The following is a 27,158-nucleotide window of genomic DNA, read 5'->3' as shown; positions in this document are numbered from 1 at the left end:
TCTCTACTACTCTCTAGTCTACTCTAAACGGAGAGGACGCCAGCCACGTCCTCTCCCTATCAATCTCAATGCACGTGTGAAAATGGCGGCGACGCGCGGCTCCTTATATAGAATCCGAGTCTCGCGATAGAATACGAGCCTCGCGAGAATCCGACAGCGGGATGATGACGTTCGGGCGCGCTCGGGTTAGCCGAGCAAGGCGGGAAGATCCGAGTCTGCCTCGGACCCGTGTAAAAAGCGTGAAGTTCGGGGGGGTTCGGTTTCCGAGAAACCGAACCCGCTCATCACTAGTCTGCCACTGCAGTGCCACTCCTAGATAGGCCAGGTCTTTGTGCCGCACACTTGTGTCGTTTAGCTTAGTCATACAGCTACCTCATTGCACCTCTTTTTCTTATTTGCATCATGTGCTGTTTGGGGCCTATTTTTTAAATCTGCCATCCTGCCTGATACTGCAGTGCCACGCCTAGATGGGCCAGGTGTTTGTGCCACCCACTTGTGTCGCTTTGCTTAGTCATCCAGCTACCCTTGTCCAACCTTTTGGACTAAAAACAATATTGTGAGGTGTTCAGTGTTCAGAATAGAGTGGAAATGAGTGGAAATTAATGTTATTAAGGTTAATAATAACATCAAAATGACCCCCAAATTATGTGATTTTAGCTGTTTTTATGTTTTTAAAAAAAAATCATACAGATCCAAAACCAAAACCCAAAAGGGTGGTTTTGGTAAAACCAATCCAGATCCAAAACTCGAGCGGGGATCCAGATCCAAAACCAAAACACAAAACCAAAAAATTGTGTCCACCGCACATCTCTACTACAAACTTATGGAGGCTGTGGCTGCTGTCGGAAATGGAGTGACTGCAGCAGATATCAGAGACCCTATGTACAAGCAGACAGCTCTAACATACAATTTATGCTGTCTTAAACATTTAAAACTGACTATCCGTTCATATATTTTTCAATTCAGTTTCTAGACTTTGAGCTCTTCCATCCATGCTTTGTCTATGATTTGCATGTTTCGGCACGTGTACCCTTCCCATGACTTTGGATGCCTGTAATACCTATTTGTAGATGGATTAATAAGGGGATTTGTACCCTGCCAAAACAATATGAGTATAAATAATTTGTGTGATCTCTGCCAAATCGCTTTTATATTCATCTGCTTGTCTTTAATTATGAAAGCACCATTTTTGTTCTATATATTATGTTATCCCCTCCAATGCAAGAGGGAATTGCTGCAGCTAGAAGAATCACTTTCAACTGCAGTAGTGAATAGGTTAAGTAATGTGGAACGTACTTCTTGTCGGAGTCTATACAAATTCTCCTGACATTTTATTGAATGAATTGCAAAGACAAAATATTGTCCTGTTAATCTACGTACAGATGTCCACAAACAATAAGACAATACATCTGTGCATCAACAGGGAGATTTCTTTTTTTTGGAACATTTGCCTCTCCGTCGACAGAAGCTGTTAATAGCTTGCCCATTTATATTACTAAATGAATTACCTTTGAGAGGCAGAACGACAGGAGAAAAGGCAAAGTGTCTGTTGTAGCAGATGATGATGTGATTAATTCTGTAGAGAGGATGATTTAATGTGAAATGAGTTTAACATTGGGAGCAGCCTATGATTGTACGCCATTTACACAGCAGTATTTATTGGCCAAGGAAACTGTCAGACGGGAAATTATATATTTACTACATGGAAGCACTTTTGTTACTGCTCATCAGTTCTATTGTGTGTGTGTAATCTGCTTAAATCCTGTAGAGAGGTGCATTTGTGAAACAGGGGTGTGGATTGGGATAAGGATGAATAGAGTCATTGGAACTATCATATTACAAGACACCATGGCGTGTGATTCATATACCAGTCTTTAATGCAATATACAGTAAGAGACGAGAAACAGGATACATACAAATAAAAGCACAGAAGAAGAATACAATCCCCATCCTAAACTGTTCAACCATTAGTAAGGAAAAAAGATTCTCAGGACTATTATTATTTTATTAGCACTTTAGAAAGATGTGCGACTAGGGTAATACTATGAAATGTTATCTAGCCCAGTTTTTTTTTTTTTTTTTTTTGTGTGTGTTGCCATCCTCTTTCCCTTCATCAGGGTCATGATTACCTGCTCCCCAACCACGGCAGAGCTTGTATGGTTCTAAGGACATTTATCAACAAGTGATTAAGTTCTTTGTGAATGATAAAACTCATTGCATATGATGAATGGTGCTCCAGGCAATCAGCACCCAACTGTCATTTTTTCAGTTAGGAGCTGAACACACAACAGTTTGTAGCTGATTGGCTGGATCACCATTTATCATAGGCAACGACTTTTATCATTCACATTGAGTTTTATCGCTTATTGATAATTAAGCCTCCAAGAGAGAAAAGGAGATCTTTTGTAGTGGTGCAGAAAAAAAGTGTTCAGTTTGAAATTTAAAACCATATTGTATACTGTATGCATTAACCCAGGGCAGGATTAAGGTCTCCATAGGCCTTGGGTTGAAAATGATCAAGGGCCTATTGTGAGAAGCTGAGGAGGTGTGGCTAATGTTGTGTGGGAGTGGCCAGTGACATATGAGCGTGTACACTCCCTACCTTATAATCCCTAATGTCTCCCAAATTCATAAATGTAGAAAAACAGCATCACTTTGTGAGGTAAATAGAAATATAATTTAAAATATTATCATTTATGGCAACCATGTGACCAGCTGACCAGTTAATCGTCATCATGTTGTCATGGTGATGGGCCTATTTTTAGCTGGGGCCTGGATCTTTAGCTCCATCTGCCCCATTGTTAAACTGACCCTGCATTAACCTCTTGGGTATATGAGTATCACACAAATATAGGCTACATATTTAAATCACAAATGAAGGTGATAGTGTAGAAGAAAAGCAAAAACTGATCTAAAATATAAGACATGGAGGATCCTCAACTTTATATTATTTTCAAATATTACAATTTTAGTATTCCCTGTAATTAGTGTGACTGTCTTAGAGTATGGTTATAATCACTCCATGTCATTACATATTGCATGATGTCTTATGAGATTTATCCCTACTGATTTTAAACAACTTGAAACAGATCAATGCTCTGATTAATATAGAATAAATTAATTCATGATTATTTCTTTATCATTTTTACCCAAAACCCAGACCTGTTATGCAATTCCTGCACTAATGATAACTTAGAAATATTTTGCAACTTATATGCTTTAAGCACTTTCATATTTGTAAATAATTGTAAATTGTTGTTCAGTGTTTATAAATAATTATGATTCATTTATACTGTGGCCAGTTGAGAGGCTCATTGACTCCTATGTTTCTTACAATATATCTGGTAGTATAATAATATATTTTCTCAAAATATTACATATTGACAGTAACCATAATTTGATAAGGACAGGCAGGGTGTTCGGCTCCCTCCTGCAAGCTATACAGTTGCGCCCACCCTCCAATACTTTGCAAAGGGATAATGTGCTGCAAAAAATGGTGTGTTCACACAAGGAAGGGACATGTCCACACAATAATACTGACACACAGTAGCACAATCTTATTCACATAACACCAGTAGTAGTGTCCTTTACTCACATTATGACACACAGTAGTGTACCTTATACATAATACTCACAGTAGTAGTGCCGCTTATACACATAATGCCCACAGTAGTAGTGCCACTTATACACATAATGCACACAGCAGTAGTGCCACTTATACACATAATGCCCACAATAGTAGTGCCGCTCATACACATAATGCCAACAGGTAGTAGTGCACCTTATACACATTATGCCCACTGTAGCAGGTGCCAGTGAGTGGGTTATACTGGCCCTGTAAACATTTCTGGAAGCAGCCCTAAAAGGGCTGGATCTGTTGAGAGGATGGGGTCTGGGGGTGGTGGTATACTCCCTATAAATCGGAGGCAATCGTGGCTTTCCTTGCATCTTTTGCTGCAGTTGTGTTTGTGATTTTATGCTAATGCCGCTGCATTGATATTAGTACACTTGGGAAGGCTGCATGTGACAGTTTGCTGGCTCAAATAAACTTGCTCTGCATTTCCACTGGAATCAAAGCATTTCAGTATACAGACTTTGACAATAACTTAGATTATGTACCATGGGGAGGGTTAGGGTTAAGCTGTGGCATGGGGAGGGTTAGGCTGTTGAGGGGAAGGGTTAGGGTTAGGATGTGAGGGAGGGTTAGGGGTAGGCTGGGGGTGGAGGACTAGGCTGAGGGAAAGGAGGGTTAGGATTAGGCTGCGGAGGAGAGGTTTAAGGTTAGACTGTGGGGAGGAAGGGTTAGGCTGCAGGAAGGGAGGGTTAGGATTAGGCTGTGGGGGAGAGGGTTAGGGTTAGACTGTGGGGAGGGAGGGTTAGGATGTGGGAAGGTAGAGTTAGGCTGTAGGAGGGGGAGTTTAGGGTAAGACTGCTGGAGGGGGAGGTTAGGGTCAGGCTGCAGGAAGGGAGAGTTAGGCTGCAGGAAGGTAGGTTTAGGGTTAGGTTGTGTAGGGTGATTCGGTTAGGGTTAGGCTGCGGTGGAGAGCTGGGGTTAGACTGTGGTTGGTTTGGGGTTGGGTTGTGGGGGGGAGGGTTCAGATTAGGGTTACACTATATTACCTTCTGGCTGCTGCTATCTGGAGTCCACCATCAGCATGAAGTCCTAGTACTTCAGCTCCCTTTCCCGGGGAGTCCAGGACAGGGCAGTGAACATCCTCCACCATGGAGTCTCCACAGCTGGTGAACTGTAAGTCTCCTCCCTCATTCTGGTCTTCTTTAATGCTGATCAGGGATACACCTCCTGTAATCTACAGAAACCCGGCAGGTCCAGCCTGCTAACTAGTTGAAGTACCGCATGGCAGGCCCCCACGCTGAAACCCATCCAGCATGTCAGACGCCGGGGACACAGCCAGCCAGACCTGCTATAAACAATGAGCAGGTGCTGCTGTTCACATTGCTGGCGCCGCTGCCTGTCATTTTGACAAGCAACGGTGGACCTGGCAGCAGGGCAGAAGAGCGGGGAGAGCGCCAGCTCTATGGGCCTCCCTGCAATGCATGCCCTTGCTGTGCAGGTTCCACCAGCTCTATGAGCAGGAAAAACAATCAAGTTGAGCAGTGATCGGTCTGGCCACACAAGTCCACCACATGTAGTGTATCAAACTGAAACATGTTTCCATGACATGATGTTATCACTGTACACCTCGGCAAGCTGGCAATGAATTCCAGCTACTGATGTGCTCTTTAGAGGCAGAAATCTGATCACACTATGCAGCTCAATGTTTGACCATGTTTCTTCCAGCCCTTTCATCTAACAACTGATGTTGGGACAGTAGGCTGATATGAGATGCATTCTAATGGCTGTGAGGGGAAGCAGTGGTCTACCGGTTCTGATCTGATGGGAAATTAGAATAAAATTAAAAAAACACTATACACATGAATAGTCTTGTTACCATATTTCTTGAACCACCCTCATGTGTATATATGTGCAGTGCTCTAGAGAGGACAATAAATACCCTTAGTAGCTCCAAAAAAGAGGTGTGCTGACCTCTACAAAAATCATGCAATTGTGAGTGATTGGTGAGCTCTAGGGTACTGATAGTAAATTATCATTCCAATGTGCAGTAGTAGTAGTAATAGTAGTAGTAGTACTACTATTGTATGTCATTAATGTCTGTGTTTGTTTTAGCTTGTGATGACAAAGCTAAAGACAAAAGTGTTTATTGTTGCAAAGTTTATATTGGGTTACAATCCATACTGTTTCCCCCACGCTTCTCCATGGAAACTCCACCTAGGACACAGAGGATGCATGGTAGGAAGCAATATAAATTAAAAGCAGGCAAGCATTGGGAAGGGCTAGTGTACAGATCAATGGCCGATGCCAACAAGTTTGTAGGTGCATAGTGGATATGAGTTTGGAGGCTAGCCCACATGTTAACTCCAAACCAAAGTAGGTTTTATTTAAGATACAGTATACAGCAGTCGGTATGATAAGGTATCAATCTCTCCTGGGCCAAGAACTCTATAGCCATGCAGCACTATGACACTCCAATAACAAGTTACAGGCTTGGGCACATGAAGACCTTTTCATGGCGTTAAGTAAACAACATGCACTTGCAGTCTAATCAACCTGACTTTTGAGTCTGGTGACTCAGACATGTGATTTTATTGTGACTGATGAGTCATGTACACACTCAGTTAAGAGACACTATATATATATATATATATATATATATATATATTAATATATATATATATATATATATATATATATGTATATAGAATGAAGGAATGGACCGGCACTCGTACAAGCTTTGCAATAGGCCCGGTGCCCTCCACAGCTATAAAGCAGACACACATGAACAGAGAGGCGGCACTCACGGCTTGTTGTTTTCAGAGACAAAATACGCCACACAAGAGGCTTGTTTCAACGTTTCAATTCAGAAGAATTTTCGTCAGGATACACATATACCATCAAGAAAACTTACCTTATATCCCCTCACCAAATGTGTTCAGGTGTGCTCGCCGCCGGGACCCGGCTCCCCGGCCGCGTCACTCACAGATGACGTTATCGCGCCAGCCGGCGCACGTCAGCGTCACCATCACCATAGTCACCCGGGATGTGTTTACAACAGACAGGGAAGGGGATACAGCAGCTACAGAAGTAGAATCATGCATAAGCATACATAGTATAATAAAAACACATGCAGTGCAATACAAATAGTCACGCCTATTAGAAAAGTTAAAACTAATACCACCAAGAGCAGAATCGCTTAATTAACATCCAATAATATACCCTAAGTTAATTAGTTAAAGCAAGATAGAGGTATCATTTCATTCAAACCTCTAGGATACACTGTATCTAAGCGATGAATCCAGCGGGATTCACAACGTAACAAAGCCGATCCACGATCTCCTATGTATCTCTACTATGTATGCTTATGCATGATTCTACTTCTGTAGCTGCTGTATCCCCTTCCCTGTCTGTTGTAAACACATCCCGGGTGACTATGGTGATGGTGACGCTGACGTGCGCCGGCTGGCGCGATGACGTCATCTGTGAGTGACGCGGCCGGGGAGCCGGGTCCCGGCGGCGAGCACACCTGAACACATTTGGTGAGGGGATATAAGGTAAGTTTTCTTGATGGTATATGTGTATCCTGACGAAAATTCTTCTGAATTGAAACGTTGAAACAAGCCTCTTGTGTGGCGTATTTTGTCTCTGAAAACAACAAGCCGTGAGTGCCGCCTCTCTGTTCATGTATATATGTATATATATATTTATATGTGCAGGTCTGGCAGCGGCACTCACAGGACTTTAAGATGCAGTTCACACAATTAGCATTATCTGGTCAGATGATATTAATCTGTCCAGATGATGCTAATTGTGTGAACTGCATCTTAAAGTTCTGTGAGTGCCGCTGCCAACCCTGCACCTATTATTCCCTTTCATGCCACCCAGGCCAGTTGTCACTTGATATTGGGATTGCCAGGCACCTGCAGAACTATATATATATATATATATATATATATATATATATATATATATATACAGTATACTAGAGATGGGTGGGCTCAGTTTTCAGAGAACCGAGCCCATCCGGACTTCCGTGATCTGAGGGAATTTGAGTGGTGAGTCCAGTGTCTATCCACTTCAGTGCTGCTAATGTATATCTGTCCAGTGTCCATCTACTCCAGTGCCCTCAGGCTCCTTGGTGTTGTTAATATTGGCCAAGCTAATCTATAGTACAAGCAGTTAGGAGGTCATTTTTTTATTATGTTTTATAATGCAGGAACTAAGTTACATCTATTGTCAAAGTGTGTCAAAATTGTGCTGCACTGGGAGGCCATACTCTACCATGTTCACATAAATAATATAAGCCCTGTGACTCCGCAAGCCGTCCCCCACTGCATTTACATACATATAAATGCTGTGATCCCACTGTGTGAATAGTAATTTTAAAAAGCAAGTTCAAAAAAGTTTAACTTTTTTTAAATGGGGGTTTCAACTTGTTGTGTGTGCTGTACCCCACTGCATTCACATAATAGAAGCTCTGTCAGTCTGCAGTGTTAATTGTCAGTAGCAAAAAAACAGTTAAACAAATACTATAATTGGTGTTTCATTTGTACAACTGGTGTGTGGTGTAGGTGCCATACCCCACAGTTCACATAACATATAAGTATGGTGACTCTGCAGGCCATACTTACACTGCATTCACATAACACAGTATAATTATAGTGACTCTGCAGTGAGTGGTGTTCCAGTGGTGATGCAGAGGAGTCTGCATTACCACTGGTCAAGTCTTAAAGAAATGCTAGTGACATATGTACCGTAACTCCATCTGATACAGTCAACATTCAAAGAATACCGGAGGATTATTTAAAAATGACAGCATACAAATAGGCATGTCACAGAGTCCCTTTGAGTACTAGAAGGATATAATGCAAATTTGGAGACCCTTGTAGAAACTCGCTTTACATTACTTAAACTACCCACCCTCCAGTGTGTACTCAGAAAGAGTTTTTAGCACAACCGGGAACCTTGTCAGTGATTGGCATAGGAGGATACTTCCTCAAAATGTGGAAAAGATGATGTTCATCAAAATGAATTGGAAATTCCACAAGAAGGTCCTCTACCATCAATTACAGTACATCAAAGTACGGACTTCTGTAATGGAGGATCCCAGCTGGGATGAATTAATCTTGGCCCTCATTCCGAGTTGTTCGCTCGGTATTTTTCATCGCATCGCAGTGAAAATCCGCTTAGTACGCATGCGCAATGTTCGCACTGCGACTGCGCCAAGTAACTTTACTATGAAGAAAGTATTTTTACTCACGGCTTTTTCTTCGCTCCGGCGATCGTAATGTGATTGACAGGAAATGGGTGTTACTGGGCGGATACACGGCGTTTCAGGGGCGTGTGGCTGAAAACGCTACCGTTTCCGGAAAAAACGCAGGAGTGGCCGGGGAAACGGTGGGAGTGCCTGGGCGAACGCTGGGTGTGTTTGTGACGTCAACCAGGAACGACAAGCACTGAAATGATCGCACAGGCAGAGTAAGTCTGGAGCTACTCTGAAACTGCTAACTCGTTTGTAATCGCAATATTGCGCGTACGTCGGTCGCAATTTTAAGAAGCTAAGATTCACTCCCAGTAGGCGGCGGCTTAGCGTGTGTAACTCTGCTACATTCGCCTTGCGAGCGAACAACTCGGAATGAGGGCCATTGTGTGAAGTTGACGTAAACACTAATGAGGGTGAGGATGAAAATGAAAATGACATCTTGCCACTGTAAAGATCATTAACAGCACTGTTTGCCTTAAGTCCATTGGTAGCTTGTTTTGTGGGAGCCCAAATAAACCAAGCACTTCAGCCAAAGTGGCAAAAGTGGCAATTCCTGTGGCTGAAGTGCTTAGTTTGTTAAACTGTGCATGATCTTTTTAATAGCCAACATAAGGATGGGTGGGAGGGCCCAAGGACAATTACCTCTTGCACCACTTTTCTTTTTCTGCCACTGCTGTGTGGTAATGTTTCATATATGTGCTATAAACATCCCTGTGTTTGTGCCACTAATCTGTTGCTTAGCAACCAGTTAGCTTGCTGCAGCCTTTGGCCTAAACTGAATAAAAAACAATAATGTGAGCTGTGAGGTGGTCAAAATTGACTAGAAATGATTGGAAATGAATGTTATTGAGGTTAATAATACTTTATGAACAATAAAATGCCCCATTTACTATATGTGATTTTAGCTGTTTGTTTCAAAATTTAAAAAAAACAAAAAAACAACAGATCCAAAACCAAAACACATGGGTCAGTGCAAAACTCTAATAAACATACAGTATCTATATTTGCACAGTATCTATATTTGCTGTGCAAAGGTGTGTATTTTCAGAAGTGTCAGTGTGAGGTCAAAAGTATAGCTATTGCCAGAGAAGTCCTTGCAGTAACTAGGTTGTCTACCACTGAGGAGAGCCATTGGCGTATCTATAATGGGAGCACTAATATAATTATTCTTCACATCTCCAGAGTCCTATTTGTCGATCGGCACTGCAGACAGAAATTGCTGAGAAAATTACGCAGCTGCTATTTTAACATAAAGAAGTCTCTAGGAACATAGCATGGGCACCATATTCTCAGAGACCAGTGCATGCACAAAAGAATTATTCCTTTATTTATTGTTCCTTATATATTGTCCTTATACATTGATTGTCTCCCTCTTTCTGATTTTCTTTTTGATTTTCTGAAGGTAATAGGGAGTTAACACTAATTAAAAAATGGGTGGGGCTGCGATTGAGAATCTCACTCAGTGCATATCGTGCATGATGTATGCGCACCTTGCACAACAGTCTGAGTGTGGGTACATCTGTATGAGATGTGAGCGAACGGCTGACCTGGAAGCCCAGGTAACTGATCGAGAGTGGACCATTACGCGACTGAGGAGTATTCACAATCTTAAGCAAAGTTTAGGTGGAGGAGTTGCAGGGGGGAAAACTGAAAGATGAGGATGATCAGGTAGACATCTGGGTAATGGTTAGAAGGAAGAAGAGGGGAAGGGGAAGACAGGACACCTCCGATCTGCCAAACCCCAACAAATTCACCAGGTTAGACTAAGATTCTGGGGATGACAGTGAGGAAATTACAGAACTGGAGGAAACTGTCCCCTCTAGCAACCAGAGGAGCGGTCTCCCCGGTACAGATGGTAAAAAAGTTAGTGAGGTACCTAGTCAGATTGTGGTAGTAGGGGGATTCTATTATCAGGAGAACAGTTAGGGCAATCTGCTACCGGAACCGTGATCGCCGTACAGTCTGTTGTCTTCCGGGTGCTCAGGTACGGCACATTGTGGACCGGGTAGATAGATTGTTGGGAGGGACTGGAAAAGACCCGCCGATCTTGGTGCATGTTGGCACCAATGACAAAGTTAGTGGTAGGTGGGATGTCCTTAAGAAAGACTATAGGGAATTAGGCAAGAAACTTAAGGCAAGGACATCTAGAGTAATAGTCTCCGAAATATTACCAGTGTCACGCGCTAGCACAGGGAGGCAGAGGGAGATTCGGTAAGTAAATGTGTGGCTTAGAGACTGGTGTAGGAAGGAGGGGTTTGTGTTCTTGGAACACTCTGTGGACTTCTCAGTCAGGCGCCATCTTTATTGTCACAATGGATTGCACCTGAATGAGGAGGGGACTGCGGTGCTAGGGCGCAGGAGCCTGTGGGGAGGGTTTAGCTAGAAGCTGCCAGTCAATCAGTGAGAATAGTAAGGTTGGGGGTAGTGAACAATTTGGGGTTGGAGAAGGTGGGAGCGTAAGATCAGTCAGCAAGGGTATTTGAATGGATATTGACACAGGAAATACTGACACAGTTATTGCCCAAGATATTCCCAATTTATTACCTAATGATGAATGTGGCACAACAGTACGGTATATACAAAATAATGTCCATAGCATAAGGGAAGATACTAACATCAGGGGGGCTTGGAAAGTCTTAATAGGTCAAGTAGGGATAGTAGTAAGAAAGGCTGTATTATGTATGATGGGGTGGAAAGGGAGGGCGGAGAATAACAGTTGGTAAGGGTAATTCTAGACAGGCACTTGTAAATATAGATAAGATACCATTTAAACAAATGGCAAAGTGAGATGCTAAGCTATAATGTATGCTTGCGAATGCAAGAAGCCTATTGGGGAAAATGGGTGAATTGGAATGGCTTGTATCAAAGTCTCAGTATGATAGTAAAGGTATTACAGAAACATGGTGGGACGACTCTCACTACTGGGTTGCGAATTTGGAGGGATATTCTCTTTTCAGGAGGGACAGGGCTACCAAAAGGGGAGGATGGGTATGTCTCTTTTTTAAACCATCTCTAAAACCAAACTTAATAGAGGGTATTTACAAGGGGGCTGGAGATAACATGGAGTTGCTATGGGTTGAGATCACAAGTGAGGGCACAGAGGCAAAGAAACTAGTCATTGGCACGTGCTACTAGCAACCGGATATTAGCGTACATGATGAGGAACAACTGTTACAGCAAATTGAAAAAGCTGTGGGAATGGGGGACATCTTAGTGCTAGGGGATTTTAACTATCCTGATATAAACTGGAGTAACGATTCATGTGTAAAAACTAGGAGTAGCAGGTTCTTAAATACATTAAAGGATCAATACTTGACTTAGTTAGTCGAGTACACAACTAGAGGTAAAACTATTCTGGACCTAGTTATTATCAATAATGTGGACATTATATCAAACACTAAAGTTGGGGAGACCTTGGGATACAGTGACCACTATATGATCACATTCAACATCAGTTTCAAGAAACATAGCTATAGGGGAACAACTAAAACATTTAACATTAGAAATGCTAACTTCAATATGCTGAGGCAGGCACTAAACGACATGGACTGGGAAGTTATGTTTCATGGTAAAGACACAATGGAAATGTGGGATGCTTTAAAAGGATTGCTTGATAGCAATATTCACAAATTCATTCCCATGAGCAGTAAATGCAGGAGTAATAAAAACAAACCAATGTGGCTTAATAAAAAGGTCAAGGAAGCAATGGCTAAAAAGAGGCGTGCTTTCAAAACACTTAAATTTGATGAAGGTGAGGAGTCATTCCAGTATTATAAGGAATTCAATAAAAAATGCAAAAAAGGAATAAGAGCAGCTAAAATTGTAAATGACAAGAAAATCGCTATAGAGAGTAAAACCAATCCTAAAAAGTCCTAAAAGTTTTTTTATAAATACATAAACAGTAAAAGGTTAAACAAGGAGAATGTAGGCCCATTAAAAGATGGTGTCAGGTCTCTAGGTTTGTCTGTCCTCGGCGGGGGCGCTAGTGGGTCAGTGTTGGTCTGATGGATAAAACGTGGAGGCAATATAATAGTCCTGTGCATAGGCGCTGATGTTTTATTGTTACTGAGCAGATCGGATAACACAGTATAAACAGAAAACCGGTAATGGAATGACAATAGATGATAACTGGATTTAAATAGCAGAGGTCTCTTGCAAATGAAATGTAAAACATCAAAACTGAAGGCAGATGATATAACTAAAGTCCAATAGTACTTGATAGCACACAGTCTCGGTATAAGGTAAGATAAAGTAACTTGAAAGGCAGAACTCCGGTATGTAACAGAAACCCTCAGTCTCTATAAAGCACACAAGTCCAGATAGCTTTACTAGGTTCAAGCAGGAAACAGTCTCTAAGCCATCAATAGTAATACTGCTGAAATGCACAGATGGAATACAGATAGCCAGTGTATAAGTGAGATGGTAATACGAACACCTGAGGAGAGTCTCTGCTGCTGGTGATTGTGGCTGGATGGAATTGGAGTCCGGAGTTTAACAGGAGAGCTGTGAGAATGAAGACTGGAACAAATGGAAGTAACCACGGGGATCGCTGGAAACAGGAACCAGAACAACTAAGGCACACGGTGTGTGACTTGTTTTCCGAGGCAATGTGAGAGAGCCACAAGCTGGAAGTTATACCTCCTGCCCAGCAGTGATTGGACACAAACTGCAGGCGGAGATACAAGCTGGATTGAACATCAGAATCAGCTGCGTGCAGGTGTCATGGTAACGTCCACACAGGCTGGACATCGGCACGCCGCAAAACCCACACAGGACCAGACTCAGGAGTACTCAGCAATGTGAAATAGAACGCTCGCGGTTACTACACCCATGCAGCCACAACTGGGGACAAGACCTCCGGAGGCCCGCACACCAGCGCGCTGGTAAGTGAGATGTAGCAGAGCGCCGATTCCTGACAGTACCCCCTCCTTTATGGGTGGGCACCGAACACCCACGAGGCCTGGCAGGGAAGAGTCTGTGGAAGGCTTGGACCAGACGTGGATCATGTACAACCGTGGCATCGGCCCAACTCCTCTCTTCAGGACCATATCCAGACCAGTCAATGAGATATTGCAGATAACCATAACGATGTCGAGAGTCTAATATCTTTTCCACCTCGTATTCCACGCCCCGATGAGTTCGTACCTTTGGAGCTGCTGGAAGCGTTCTCTGGAAACGATTGAGAATTAGTGGTCTGAGGAGAGAAATATGGAATGAGTTGGGTATTTTCAAAAAAGCAGGCAGTTTCAATTTATAAACCACCGGATTAATAACACTTTCTACTGGAAAAGGTCCAATAAACCGTGGAGCAAACTTCATTGAGGAGACTCTGAGCCGGAGATTACGGGTAGATAACCAGACCTTATCGCCTGGTTTCAAACTAGGAACTGCTCGCCTCTTCCGATCAGCGAACATTTTGTACCGTTGAGAAACTTTTTTAAGAGATGAATGGATCTCTTTCCAAATTTGAGCGAACCGCTGGAGAGCAGAAGCAGCCGCAGGCACATCTATGGCAGGTAATTCTTGGAAATCCGGTACTCTAGGATGCTGGCCATAAACTGCGAAAAAAGGAGTTGTGTCAGTTGAAGTATGATAACGGAAATTACGAGCAAACTCCGCCCATGGCAACAATTCTACCCAGTCATCCTGCGAAGAAGAGATATACAGTCTCAAATAAGTCTCAAGTTCTTGATTTACCCTCTCTGTCTGCCCATTTGTTTGAGGATGATAGGCCGTAGAGAACTTCAGTTTTACCTGTAGTGCTGAACACAGAGCCCTCCAAAACTTGGCCACAAATTGTACTCCTCGGTCAGATATGATTTCTGTTGGAAGTCCATGTAACCTGAATATTTCACGAAAAAAACAACTGAGCCAACTTTGGAGCAGAGGGTAATCCCATGAGTGGAATGAAGTGTGCCATTTTTGAAAACCTATCGACTACTACCCAGATGGTGTCATACCCTTTGGATGGATGGAGATCAGAAATAAAGTCCATCGACACATGAGACCAGGGGCGCTTAGGAATGGAATTGGGAATCAATTGGCCTGCGGGAGCCTGACGAGAATTTTTATGCTGAGCACATTTGGGACATGAAGCTATGAACTCTTGAATATCTACCTTCATACGAGGCCACCAATACGTTTGAGACAGAAACTTAAAAGTCTTTAGAACCCCTGGGTGACCAGTAAACTTGGACGTATGAGCCCAAGACAGAAGGTTTGGACGAAGTTCCAGGGAGACAAACATCTTACCTTGAGGCGGGACTTGCGACATCCCTGTAGCTGCGAAAACCACTGGATTTAATACTGGTCGAGCAGCCTGTTCTGCAGATTCCTCGTTTGAGCTCATGGAGCGAGACAAAGCATCCGCTTTGACATTTTTTGAGCCCGGTCTAAACATCAACTTAAAATCAAAGTGAGAAAAGAATAGAGCCCACCTTGCTTGCCGAGGATTCAGACACTGCGCGGCTTTCAAGTAGAGAAGGTTCTTGTGATCCGTGTAGATGGTAATGGGAAATCTCGTACCCTCCAGCAGATACCTCCATTCTTCAAGGGCCAATTTGATTGCTAACAACTCCTGGTCACCGATGGTATAGTTAATTTCTGCAGACGAGAACCTACGAGAAAAAAACCCACAGGGGTGAGTCTTACCATCACTGCCAACCTGGGACAGGACTGCGCCCACGCCAACCGTTGAAGCGTCCACTTCCAAGATGAATGCTTTACTGACATCCGGCTGCTGTAACACAGGAGCTGAAATAAAAGCTTGTTTTATTTTGTGAAAAGCGGACAGTGCGTCATCAGACCATTGGGAAGGATTTCCCCCTTTCCGGGTAAGGCAGGTAATTGGAGCTATTAGCGTGGAAAAGCCTTTAATAAACTTTCTGTAGTAATTAGCAAAGCCAATGAAGCGTTGAACTGACTTGAGTGTTGTTGGAAGAGACCAGTTTTCTATAGCTTCCAGTTTAGCTGGATCCATTTGAAGATCTGTTCCGGAAATGATGTATCCTAAGAAAGATATTGAAGAAGCTTCAAATGTGCATTTGGACAACTTGCCATACAGATGAATCCGTCGAAGACGTTGCAGAACCTCCTTCACCTGTTGGCGATGAGAGACTAAATCACGGGAGAATATCAAGATGTCATCGAGGTAAACCACCACACATTTATACAGGAGATCTCTAAACACTTAGTTGACAAAGTTTTGAAACACGGCAGGAGCATTACTTAAACCGAAGGGCATCACTAGATATTCATAGTGGCCGTCACGAGTATTGAAGGCGGTATTCCACTCATCACCACTTCGAATCCTGATAAGGTTGTATGCCCCGCGAAGATCCAGTTTCGTGAAGATGGAAGCCCGTCTAACTCTGTCAAACAGCTCTGTGATAAGAGGTAATGGGTAGCTATTTTTGATCGTGATATCATTTAAACCCCGATAATCGATACAGGGGCGAAGTCCTCCATCTTTCTTCTTGACGAAGAAGAATCCAGCAGCAGCTGGAGAAGTGGATGGACGGATGAAACCTTTCTGTAAATTTTCCTTTATGTATTTACTCATGGCTTGAGTTTCTGGGACTGAAAGAGGGTATGTACGCCCTCTAGGTGGCTTGCTCCCTGGAACCAGGTCGATGGGACAATCCCACTCTCGATGGGGAGGCAAGACATCCGCTGCTTTCTCACTGAAGACGTCAGTGAATTCCTGATAGGCCTCCGGGAGGCCAGACTGAGACTTTACACAAGAAGACTTTATTGGAAACACTTGAGCCAGACAAGACTGACGACAGGAGGAACTCCATGATGTTAACTGCAATGTGGACCAGTCAAATTGCGGATTGTGCAGTTGGAGCCAAGGCATACCCAGTACTATCTCATAGCCCGCTTTGGGTATAACCAGGAACTCAATGAGCTCAGAGTGCAGGAAGCCTAATCCTAGAACTACCGGCTTGGTTTGCTGAAAGATGGAACCTTCAGAAATACGGCTTACGTCCACGGCCGTGAGATAAACTGGACGACACAGCTTAGTCACTGGGAGATGAAGTCTATCCACTGCGGCTTGCGTGATAAAATTCCCAGCAGCACCACAATCCACTAAGGCAGACAAAGACTGGAGTCCCTCAGACCTTTCCAAGGTGACAGGTAATATAAGATCCTGAGATGAAGGAGCTTTATTCAAAAGCCCTAACTTGACTCCTCCTCTACAAGTTAGGACCTGGCGTTTCCCGGCCGAGCAGGGCAGGAACCAATCAGATGACCAGCAGCAGCACAATAGAGACACAGTCTTTCCTTTAATCTTCTGGACCGCTCCTCAGGTGTTAAACGAGATTTGTTTACCTGCATGGGTTCATCAGTAATAATAGGTAGAGACTGTACAGGAGGCATAGCTCGGTGCTTGCGAAGATCACCTCGAGAGCGTTCACAGGTCCGCTCGCGTAGACATAGATCCAATTTGACACATAGGGAAATTAGAGCTTCCAGTTGCTTTGGTAAATCTTGAGTAGTCAGTTCATCCTTGATGCGGTCAGACAGACCATGCCAGAAGGCGGCAACCAATGCCTGGTTGTTCCACTTCACCTCCGATGCCAATGTCTGGAACTGGATAACGTACTGACCCACAGTACGTGTTCCCTGGCGGATCTGAAGGAGGTCAGAAGAAGCAGAGGTCGTACGCCCAGGTTCGTCAAAGATGCGTCGGAATGCGACAACAAATTCAGTATAGTTGTTCAATATTGCATCTGCTCTCTCCCACAGCGGAGAGACCCAGTTCAAAGCAGAGCCAGCTAGAAGAGAAACAATATAAGCAACCTTTGTTCTAGATGTTGGAAAGTTCTGTGGCTGCAATTCAAACTGAACTTCGCATTGGTTTAGAAACCCACGACACATCTTAGAATTACCATCAAATTTACTCGGAGTAGGAAGATGGATACGAGACATTGAAACAGGAGCAACTGGAGAGCTGGAAACTGAGGAACCTGGAGCAGGAACTGTAACTGAAGAGGACACTGGGGAAACTGGAATTTGAAGTGATTGTTGCAAAGTATCTAATCGTAAAGACATTCCTTGCAGGAATTGCATAATCTGCTGCTGCGCAGCCTCTTGACCATCCAGTCGTGACACTAGGTCTTGGAGTGTCCCTGACCCCACACTCTGACCACCGTCCAGGTCCATGGGCTTCGGACAAACTGTCAGATCTCTAGGTTTGTCTGTCCCCGGCGGGGGCGCTAGTGGGTCAGTGTTGGTCTGATGGATAAAACGTGGAGGCAATATAATAGTCCTGCGCATAGGCGCTGATGTTTTATTGTTACTGAGCAGATCGGATAACACAGTATAAACAGAAAACCGGTAATGAAATGACAATAGATGAAAACTGGATTTAAATAGCAGAGGTCTCTTGCAAATGAAATGTAAAACAGCAAAACTGAAGGCAGATGATATAACTAAAGTCCAATAGTACTTGATAGCACACAGTCTCGGTATAAGGTAAGATAAAGTAACTTGAAAGGCAGAACTCCGGTATGTAACAGAAACCCTCAGTCTCTATAAAGCACACAAGTCCAGATAGCTTACTAGGTTCAAGCAGGAAACAGTCTCTAAGCCATCAATAGTAATACTGCTGAAATGCACAGATGGAATACAGATAGCCAGTGTATAAGTGAGATGGTAATACGAACACCTGAGGAAAGTCTCTGCTGCTGGTGATTGTGGCTGGATGGAATTGGAGTCCGGAGTTTAACAGGAGAGCTGTGAGAATGAAGACTGGAACAAACGGAAGTAACCACGGGGATCGCTGGAAACAGGAACCAGAACAACTAAGGCACACGGTGTGTGACTTGTTGTCCGAGGCAATGTGAGAGAGCCACAAGCTGGAAGTTATACCTCCTGCCCAGCAGTGATTGGACACAAACTGCAGGCGGAGATACAAGCTGGATTGAACATCAGAATCAGCTGCGTGCAGGTGTCATGGTAACGTCCACACAGGCTGCACATCGGCACGCCGCAAAACCCACACAGTACCAGACTCAGGAGTACTCAGCAATGTGAAATAGAACGCTCGTGGTTACTACACCCATGCAGCCACAACTGGGGACAAGACCTCCGGAGGCCCGCACACCAGCGCGCTGGTAAGTGAGACGTAGCAGAGCGCCGATTCCTGACAGATGGATTTTGAGCTTTGATAAACGATGATAAAATAAAAGCGGAAATACTGAACAATTTTTGCTCCTCAGTATTCACCAGGGAGGAACAGACGGTGAGAGTAGTGCATAAAGATAGTGAAGGTAATGACTCTTGGCTTGATGCTAGTTTAAGTGAGGAAGTAGTCCTGGAGAAACTACGCAAAATAAAGATTAATAAATCACCAGGCTCAGAGGTCAGAGATAGCAAAACCCCTATACTTAATTTTCCATAGTTCAATTAAATCAGGCAGGGTACCTAGGGATTGGCGCATAGCTGAGGTAGTGCTTTTATTTAAAAAGGGAACTAAAAATATTCTGGGTAACTATAGACCAGTTAGTTTAACCTCTATAGTGGGTAAACTATTGGAAGCTAATCTGAGGGATAGCATAGAGGATTATCTGCAGGTTAATAAGATTACTAGCAAAAGTCAGCATGGGTTTGTAAGGGACAGATCATGTCAAACTAACTTAATTAGCTTCTACGAGGAAGTGAGCAAGAATATTGACCAGGGAAAAGCAGTGTATGTGCTGTATTTAGATTTTACAAAAGCCTTCGATACAGTGCCTCACACGAGACTGATCATCCACTTCAGGGAACTTGGTCTAGGATATACTATTTGTACATGGATAGGTAATTGGCTGGATATCAGAGAACAATGAGTAGTGGTCAATGGTATGTTCTCCAGCTGGGCACCAGTAGTCAGTGGAATACCGCAAGGGTCCGTACTTGGGCCCTAATTCCGAGTTCGTTGCTCGCTAGCTACTTTTTGCAGCCATGCAAATGCATAGTCGCCGCCCATTGGGGAGTGTATTTTCGCTTTGCAAGTGTGCGATCACATGTGCATCCGAGCGGGACGAAAATGTTTTTTTGCAGTTTCAGATAGGTCTGAACTACCCTTGTGATCATTTCAGCCTGACCGGTCCCGGAATTGACGTCAGCCCCCCCCCCCCCCCCTTCCCAAACACCTGGACATGCCTGCATTTTCCCTACCACTCCCAGAAAACGGTCAGTTGACACCCATAAACACCCACTTTCTGTCAATCTCCTTGCGATCACCCGTGGATTCGTCGCTAGTAGCATTGCCCAGCAACAATGCTGTTTGTACATGTACGCCTTGCGTGCACATTGCGGTGTACACGCATGCACAGTAGTAACCTGATCGCTGCGCTGCGAAAATCGGAAGCGTGCGATCAACTCAGAAAGACCCCCTTGGCCCACTATTGTTCAATATATTTATCAACGATCAAGGAAGAGGCCTGGAAAGCACAGTGTAAATCTTTGCAGACGATATTAAGCTGAGAGAGGTACAGTAATTAATTCAGATAGAGATGTGAAGTCTCTACAGAATGACTTTTTTAAACTTGAAACCCGGGCGTCTAAATGGGGAATGAGGTTCAATATATATACATTTTGGGACAAAAAAACAAACATGCATTGTACACTCTAAATGTGGAAATTATAGGGGTAACTGTGGTGGAAAAAGATTTGGGGGTGCTCATAGATAATAGGCTTAATAACAGTACACAATGTCAAAATGCTGCAAAAAAGGCAAGTAAAGTGCTCACATGCATAAAACGGGGCACTGAGACAAGGGACGAGGATGTAATCCTGCCACTGTACAAATCATTGGTACGTCCGCACCTGGCATATTGTGTTCAATTTTGGGCACCATATTATAAAAAAAGACATCAGGGAACGAGAAAGAGTTCAAGGCGAGAACTCTGCATAGGACACGTGGGCACTCGCTGATGCTAGAGGAGAGAAACTTCCATACCCAACGTAGGAAAGGGTTCTTCACGGTAAGGGCAATAAAAATTTTGAACGCCCTGACAGAGAAGGTGATAATGGCAGATTCTGTAAATGTGTTTAAAAACCAATTGGACAAATTTCTAACTGGACAAAGTATCCAGGGTTATAGTATTTAACATAGTGACATTAATCTGGAAGTGGTAAGAATCATAGTTGTCAATTGGTACTAAACCATTACTTCAGCAGGTGCATTATAATATGAACAGCTTATTACAAAATACAGGTTGAATCCGATCAGCATTTTGCCTCTTTTCAAGCTCACTAACTATGTAACAAAGGCAATAAGGGGCCCACACAGAAGATTTAGTTGGCATCCAGATGTACGGGATGTCGGCAGTCAGAAGACAGACGCCGGAATCCCGACACCTGTCAGAATGCCAATACCGGAATCCTGACAACTTGAATCCCAGCGTAAGTATGCTGGGGATGGTCAGGATTTTACTGTTTTGGGAGAGTTGTGGGTGGAGGTTTGGAGATAGGCTGCGGGACGGGAGGGTTAGGGTTAGGCTGCCATCTGGGACAGTTGGGATTAGGCTGCGTGAAGGGAGGGTTAGGGTTAGGCTGCAGGGAGAAGGGGAGGGTTAGGGCTAGTTTAGTTTTTCCAACCAGTTGGGATTTTGGCAATTGGGATGCCGATGTTGGTATTCTGTCCGACAGCATCCCCACTGCCGGTATCCCATACACAACCCCCACACACCCAGGCCCCCTCCTCTGTTAAACCAGGACAGCACTTTGATATGTGCATCCACTCTTGATGTTTGGGATGCTTTGGAGTCTTCTTTAGGTTTTCCTTAGAACTAATATTCTCAATGAGAACTGTGTATGAGGCAGGCATAGAGTAGCTGTATCCTCCAATCTGCAAATTAGATACATATTGGTGACACCCACACAATTTTGTTATGGGATATAATGATTGCAAGATAAACTCCTGTTAGAGCCTACTGTATATCTTGATTTTTGTTAGTGGTAATGTAGAGAATGACAGTGATCATGTTTTAATTATTAACATTATTACTATGTAATTAATAATAATTAACATTATCTATATAATGTTTAGCACTTTACAACAAGTGCAAAACTTTCTGGGTATAGGAGGAAGCACTAACTATTTTCATGTTCAATGTTCAGATGAGTTAGAGAGGATCCATGCGAAGAGGAGAAAGTAAAGTTAAGTGTAATTGCAGAGTATGATCTTGTAACAGGCGTGAGAATTAGAATCCAACAGGTTGGGTTCATGTTGTGTGAGAGTTTAGAAAGATATATATAAAACCAGACCCCCAGTTCATGGGATTGTCTGGCATAGGGAAGATATTTATATAAAACAAGATTTGCAAGAAGGGGATACAAGAACCATAAGCAGCTATTCCATAAACAAAAGTGAGAAAAGTAGAGAGCTGAAAAGTACAACAGCTAACTAAGCGACACAAGTGTGCGGCACAAACACCTGGCCCATCTAGGAGTGACACTGCAATGGCAGACAGGATGGCACTTAAAAAAACTAGACCCCAAACAGCACATCATGCAAAGAAGAAAAAGAGGTGCAATGAGGTAGCTGTATGACTAAGCTAAGTGACACAAGTGTGCAGCACAAACATGCTTGAATTTGCCCAGATGTAATACATGCACAATATTGGTGGCACAGGAGAGCGTACCCCTAAACCACACACACACACGGCAAAGCCTGTAAAATTAATTTGGACAATAATAACTATTTTATTTGTAGCTGTTATAATAATATGCAGCACAGGAGAACGTACCCTTACACTACACAGGGCAAACCCTGTAAAAATTATTTGGATAATAATATAAGTAATGTATTTAACCCTTTTATTTGGAGTAAATAATATACAGCACAGGACACCACCACTGGACTTATGGCAGCACAAGACACCACCACTGGAAGGATGCAGCACAAGACAGCACCACTGGACTGGAATTATACGGAAGTACCTCTGGATTTATATGGCAGTATCCCTGATGTTGTACGGCAGTGTCAAACAGGATGGAACTCTAAAAAACTAGTCCCCAAACAGCACATGATGCAAAGAAGAAAAAGAGGTGCAAGATGGAATTGTCTCTATGTTGTATAAACAGTACATGCACACTTTAACAAACCAATCATTTAAGAGACAGGGTTGGTCTGCCACACGACTTTGGCTGAAATGACTGGTTTCTTTGGGCCCCCACCAAAAAAGAAGCAATCAATCTCTCCTTGCACAAACTGGCTCTACAGAGGCAAGATGTCGACCTCATCCTCCGATTCCTCACCCCTTTCAGTGTGTACATCCTACTTCTCACAGAGTATTAATTTGTCCCCACTGGAATCCACCATCACAGGTCCATGTGTACTTTCTGGAGGCAATTGCTGGTAAAGTAAGAAGAAACCTTTTGCTGCGCCTGTGTTTATCAATTAATTAATCAATCTCAAATGAAATGAACCTGGAACTGATAGTGTGGAAATACGTCCGCCGCTATAGGGAGATATGCGATACTCCTATGGATTTGGACAAGTATAAAAATTAATAGAGGCGCTCATATAATCCACACACCATGTTTTCACGGGTTCAATAAACAACCAAAGAATCAATTAAATTAAAAAATATATATATTTATTGTTCACAATAATCTGATAAAAATACCCTCTAATATAAATAATTCATGAGAGTTGTTATTCATAACTATCCGGATTGCCACATACATATGTTTCAAATTGTGTAAAAATACATAAAAAATCTAGGCTATAACATTATTATATGTAGCATAAAAATTCCCACTGAACTGATGGAGTAAAAGTTCAAAGTGTAACAATATGTTACAATCCTTTTAGAAACACTGTTGCTGAAAGTTTCTGAATGTAGTTCCAGGATAAGACACAGTAACTGTAAGTTTCAAGAATGAACTTCAAAAAAGATAGATGGCATGAATTAACTGTATATAGAGAAGGTTACCTCTCCAGAAAGGGCTGGTGAACCCGAGCGTCCCCGGGTAAGTCCAAAGTTTTGCCCCGTATGTTTGTGCAGCTGGAGGGTACGTACCGTGTATAATATATCCGCTGGCCACTAATTATTCCTCACTTGACCTCCTGTTTGGCACCCGATGTATGCCGTGCAGACAGGAACGGGCAGCGAACGTGATGCTGCTAGATGAACCGCTATCCGCAGAGATCAGGCTGCACTGTGAGATTCCTCCCAGACTACCTGGACGTGCACCGTCCGCCGGGAGTCAACGGGCTGGAGGATGATGAAGCCGGTAAATTACCGTCGCACAGATCCCACGGTTAGGGTATAGGTCAATGGAGGTCGCCCGTCATTGCCGCAGATGAATTCGGGCAGGAGAACTGTGTCCTGGAAACAACCTGGAGCAAGTGTTCAGTGGAGAAGAAAGTGGGGGAGGAGTCCTGACGCGTTTCGTCACGTGACCCGTGACTTTTTCAAAGATGACTCCTGTTTCCAAAGTGCATGTTATTTAAAGGGCTCTTAATTGAGCCTACACATATGGAATTGATCAGCTTAATAATATACCAATGGTTACACATATGTTTATAATTAACTTCTTTGGTTGTTTGAATAATACTGATGTCTAAAGTTGTATAAAGATATTTATAAAGAAAGATAAACTTATCCTTCTATACATACATACATCAAAAGAATCCTTAGATAAAAATAAATTATAATAAAAAACAATAAGCAATAATGGCGGAGCTAACTAAAAAGTACTGAATTGAAATAATTTGTCATAAACACAAAATACGAAAAAAATATAATATATTGCAATATCTATCTCAACTATAACTGTTAATGCACAGTATAGGTGTTGAAGGTGTGTATATATGTTAGATTTCAGCACCTTATGTATAAACCAAACATTAATTGTCTATAGTAAAATTTATAAATTATGAAGTAAATAATAAAATATAAATACGTATGGAAACAATTGATTCCAAATGTATCAATAACAATATTAATCTATTGCATATCAAGGGAAAAATGATATATATAAATTAATAATAATAATAATAATAATAATAATAATAATAATAATAAAGAATAAGAAAAAATGATAATAAAAAAATAAAAAATAAATATAATAATATTGATCAGATGTCTCAAAACATGTATATATACAACAAACCATTATTGGTCAATAATTATTGAGATCATGTTATAATATACAATTCCATGAAAATACTGATAAACATAATATTATAAACATGAAAAATAATAATTATAATAAAGAAAACGCTAGAAAGGCAATGCAAAATAAGTGCCCATAATAAATTATGGTCACTAAATTGCCATAATGGTACAGTTATGTGCCCTTCATATAATTATGTTGGCACAACTAACAATTAATTAATAAGTTCAAAAAGAAGGAAACAACAGAGGACTATGATATTGTTCCATAGAACCCGTTAACAATCAATCTCGATACACTCGTTGAGGCCATCAGGGACAAGTGACCTCAATTTGTGTATCCAGAAATTCTCCCTACGGCAAAGCCTACCAAATCTATCCCCCCCTCTACGAGTGGGGCTAATGGTCTCAATGCCTATTAACTTTATACCTTTAGGATCTCTGTTGTGGAAGTATGAAAAATGTTTCGAGACCCCATGGTTAAGGAAGCCCTTTATGATGTTACGTCTATGTTCTAAAAAACGAACTTTTAGCTTCCGTGTCGTTCTCCCTATATATTGGAGGCCACAAGGGCAAACTAACATATAAATAATATATTCACTGTTACAATTAATAAATGATTTTATAGCAAATTCTTCTTTCTGAGAAGATTCAAAAAAATGCAAGTTATTCTGAATATAAGAACATGTGGTGCAATTCCTTGCACCACATCTGTAACAACCATGAGATTTACTTGTGAGCCAGGGAACTGACGAATTTTGCAACCGATTATCCATCGTTCTTTTATCTATAAAGAGACTGGGGGCAAGATGCTGTTTCAAATTTTCTGATTTTTTGAATATGATGGAGGGAGAGTGACCTATGATTGGTTTGAGAATCTTATCTGTCAATAAGATGGGGAAATTATTGGTCAAAACTTTTTTAATTTTCCCAGAAGCACTATTAAACTTGGAAAAGAAGTGGGGTAAATCTTCTTTGAAAGATGCATTCTCAGTCTTATAACTGAGAAGCTGAGCCCGATCAAGTTTATTATTTTTTTCCAGAGCAGAATTGATTAGATCTATAGGATAACCTCTGTCTTTAAGTGCACTCGTAAGTTCGAAAGCTTGTACATCGAAATCCTCTTGTTTACTGCAATTCCGCCGTAATCGGCGCAATTGTCCTGATGGGATGTTTCTCATCCAGGGTTTAAAGTGCATACTTTCAAAGTGGAGGAAGTTATAATTATCCACATCTTTCCTGAAAGTCTTAGTTACTATGTTATCGTCCAATATAGAGATGGCAATATCGAGAAAGGAAACGGACCTCCTATCTATTATACTGGTGAACTGTAAATTAAATGCATTATTATTGAGAAGTGAAGTAAAATTAGTGCATAGTGAATGGTCCCCATCAAAAATAAAAAACAAATCATCTATATATCGGCCATAGAAGACGAGGTCCGCACCCAGGTCCTTCCCCCACACATGGGCGTCTTCATACGCGCCAATGTATAGGTTGGCGAAACTGGGCACGAACCTCGTCCCCATGGCCGTCCCCAGTGTCTGTAAATAATAAGTGTTATCAAAGAAAAAATAATTGTGAGATAAAATGAACAATATACTGTAGAATCTACAATGAATTTTTGAAGCCTTTCTGACAGAGAATCTGATTTCTTTAAATATTGTTCAATGATGGCTATCCCCTTAACATGGGGAATATTTGAATAAAGTGCACTAACATCACTTGTCACAAAAAAATATGTGTCTTTCCACTTAATCTCCGAAATCGAGTTCAGAAAAGAAGTGGTATCTTTAATGTGCGAACGTAGTGAAGTGGCATGTGGTTGCAAAAAGAAATCAACAAAATGTGATAAATTAGCTGTAAGGGACCCAACACCAGAAATAATAGGTCGTCCAGGGGGTGTGATAAGTGATTTATGGATTTTGGGAAGGTGATAATATGTGGGTGTGATAGGATGTGAAGGGATCAAGTAGTTCATTTCCTCTCTCGTTATGACTCCATCATTAAATGCATCATGTACCAATATAGTGAGAGATGTCAAATAGGCCTTAGTGGGATTTCCCGACAGTTTGGTATAAAAATTAGTGTCTCCCAATTGTCTATTAGCCTCAAAAAGGTAATCGGCCGTATCCTGAATGACAATACCCCCTCCCTTGTCAGCTGGTTTGATGACAAGGGAGGGGTCTCTCATTAATTTATG

This window comes from Pseudophryne corroboree, chromosome 1 (assembly GCF_028390025.1).
Source record: "Pseudophryne corroboree isolate aPseCor3 chromosome 1, aPseCor3.hap2, whole genome shotgun sequence".
In the NCBI taxonomy this organism is placed as follows: Eukaryota; Metazoa; Chordata; class Amphibia; order Anura; family Myobatrachidae; genus Pseudophryne; species Pseudophryne corroboree.
This window is presented reverse-complemented; position numbering follows the sequence as displayed.